This window comes from Etheostoma spectabile, chromosome 10, assembly GCF_008692095.1.
Source record: "Etheostoma spectabile isolate EspeVRDwgs_2016 chromosome 10, UIUC_Espe_1.0, whole genome shotgun sequence".
In the NCBI taxonomy this organism is placed as follows: Eukaryota; Metazoa; Chordata; class Actinopteri; order Perciformes; family Percidae; genus Etheostoma; species Etheostoma spectabile.
The window spans coordinates 16,624,607-16,627,795 of record NC_045742.1 but is presented as its reverse complement, the minus strand read 5'-3'; the positions used below and the strand labels follow the sequence as shown (position 1 = coordinate 16,627,795).

Sequence of the window (3,189 nt, the reverse complement as noted above, 5' to 3'; positions counted from 1 at the left end):
GGTTCTAAGCTTTTTTGGTATTTGAGACTATTGATGTTGCCTTCCACCCTGCAGATCTCTCGCACACCCCCATACTGGATGTAACCCCAGACCATGATTTTTTCCGCCACCAAACTTCACTGTTTTCTGGGTGAATCTTTGATCCATGCGGGCTCCAGTAGTCTCCTGCAATATTGGTGGCAACTGTGGTGAAATTCAACAGAAGATTCATCTGAAAAATCCACTTTCTTTTCCACTCTCCCGCGCCATCCTTTTAGCGGGCTGTGGGCCTTGGCAAATGCCACACGGTTTTTCAATTGTCTTTTGTTTAGTGCGGGCTTCTGCCACTGATTCGACCATGGGGCCATTTTGAGACAGAATCTGACAAACCGTCCTGGTTGACACAGGGACTTAGGGGACCAGGTCTGGTGGAGCTCTGCTGCAGTGGAAAATGGGCTTGCCTTGGTTTTTGAGCCAACAAACGGTCCTCTCGCCAGTTGTCTTGCAGGGTCTGCCTGACCTGGGCTTGTCAAAAACATCTCCAGTGTCTTCAAATGTTTTTTAATCTCCTGTACTTGACGATGAACACCACATGATGAGTCTCCACATCAGCAGTGGATCTGTCTTCAGCCTCTTGATAATAAAACTTTAGTCTCAGGAATCTTAGGCATGTTTGCAAATGTCTAGTTACGTTGATGTGAAGGTCAGTGTACTGGGGTTGTTTTTATACACACCTGAGACCTAATTGATGCATTATTGTCACAGGTGAAGCTCATATGACGGCGACAACACTTGTTTCTTGCAAACATTGACTCATGGCTTTACCAAGCTGTGAATATAGAATACTTTTGACAGTTTCTTTTTGCACTGAAACGTTTTACAAAAGCTGTTGGGATTAAAATGAGCCATTTCTTGTAAATAATCTTGATTAGAAATATTTCAGCGGCACTTCAGGTCAATTTGTACACAAGCGACAAGACTTTTGTCAGGGACTGTATATACATATAATATTTATTAGGTTTGCAGCTAACTATTACTTTTGTTGTGGATTAATCTGTTGATTCTTTTTTTTACATGAATCGACTTGTCCAGAAAATTCTAAGAAAAATAATATTCAAGTATGTATGTATATATATATATATATATAATATATATACCCACAAACCACACGGCTTAAAGTTTAGGCACCCCAGGTAAAAATTTGTATTAATGTGCATAAAGAACCAAGAAAAGATGGAAAAATCTCCAAAAGGCTCAAATGAAGGATTGACATTTGAATAATTGTCACAAAGTTAGATTTATTTCCATCATTTACACTTTCAAAACAACAGAAAACGTCTGCAAAAGTTTGGCCACCCTATGGTTATACTTGTACTGCCTCCTTTGTCAGACACAGTTTGGAAACGCTTCTTTTTCAATTCTTGTTTGAGGTATCTTGCCCATTCTTCCTTACAAAGTCTTCCAGTTTCTTTGAGATTTCTCGGCTGTCTGTCACGCACTGCTCTTTTAAGGTCTATCCGTAGATTTCAAATTATGTTAGGTCAGGAGATTGTGAGCCATGGCAAACTTTCAGTTTACGCCTCTTGATGTAATCCACCGTGGATTTTGAGGTGTGTTTAGGATCATTATCCATTTGTAGAAGCCATCCTCTCTTTAATTTCAGCTTTTTCACAGATGGCATCAAGTTAGCATCCAAAATCTGCTGAAATTTTATTGAATTAATTTTTCCTTCTATTCGTGGAATGTTTCCTGTGCCACTGGCTGCAATACAACCCCAAAGCATGATTGATCCACCCCCATGCCTAACAGTTGAACAGAGGTTCTTTTCATTAAATTCTGTGCCCTTTCTTCTCCAAAAGTACCTTTGCTCATTCCGGCCAAAAATTTGGTCCGCAGAACTTGTTTCCACAATGCATCAGGCTTGTCTATATGTTCATTTGCAAACTTCAAACGCTGATTTTTTTGTTGAGGACGTAGAAGAGGTTTTCTTCTGATGACTCTTCCATGAAGACCATATTTGTACAAGTATCTCTTTAAAGTGGAATGGTGTACCACAACTCCAGTGTCTGCCAGGTCTTTCTGGATGGATCGTGCAGTCAAACGAGCTGTTCTGTTTGATATTTTTCTTGGTCTTCCAAATCTTGCTTTAACTTCCACTGTTCCTGATGACTGCCATTTCTTAATTACATTCCAAACAGAGGATATTGGCATCTGAAAACGCTTTGCTATCTTCTTATAGCCTTCTCCTTCTTTGTGAGCGTCAACTATTTTCTGCTTAGACAAACCCATGGTGCTGATTGTTGGGGCAAGGTCAGATGAGTCTGGGCATTTAAAACCTTAAGATTGACATCACTTGGTCTTTCCAGATGATGATTGAGAACAATCCATGACACTGTCAGGTCTCAGCTTTTCAAAGGGGTCGTGCATGCTATAAACTCTGCAGGTTGCCCAAACTTTTAGATACCATTTTTTAGTTTTATTTTATTTTGAAAATGTAAATGATGGAATAAAATCTAACTTTTTGTGACATATTATACAATGTCTAATGTGTCATTTGTTGCCTTACATATTTTTTACCTGGGGTGCCTAAACTTTCAAGCTGTGGTGTGTGTGTGTGTGTGTGTGGTGTGTTTGTGTGTTGGTGTGTAATATTATAATATTTATATATATATAGTATTAATGTGCATAAAGAAGCCAAGAAAAGATGGAAAAAATTACTGTTGTATGTGTGTATGACCTAAAGAACGAGATCAAGGGTACATGCCAAAATGAGTTTCCTCAGGAGGGTGGCTGCGTCTCCGTTAGAGAAAGGGTGAGAAGCTCTTCGAGAGGAGCTCAAAGTAGAGCCGCTGCTCCTTAGCATCGAAAGGAGCAGTTAAGGTGTTGTTGGCATCTGGTAAGGATGCCTCCTGGGCGCGTTCCTAGGGAGGTGTTCCAGGCACGTCCAGCTGGGAGGAGCCCCGGGGAACACCCTGGACTAGTGTGAGAGTTATATCTCCAACCTGGCCGGGAACACCTCGGATCCCCCAGTCGAGCTGGTTGATGTGCTCAGGAAGGGAATTTTGGGGTTTCTTGCTGGAGCTGCTGCCCCTGCGACGACCCTGGGGGATCCCGAGGTGTTCCCAGGCCAGGTTGGAGATATAATCTCTCCACCTAGTCCAGGGTGTTCCCCGGGGCCTCCTCCCAGCTGGACGTGCCTGGAACACCTCC

At 41.9% G+C, this 3,189-nt stretch overlaps 1 protein-coding gene across 1 annotated transcript in view; it reads right to left on the bottom strand.

Annotated features, from left to right (window-relative positions):
- dock2 (dedicator of cytokinesis 2) overlaps window positions 1-3,189 on the bottom strand; it is a 130,433-nt gene that overhangs the window by 78,493 nt on the left and 48,751 nt on the right.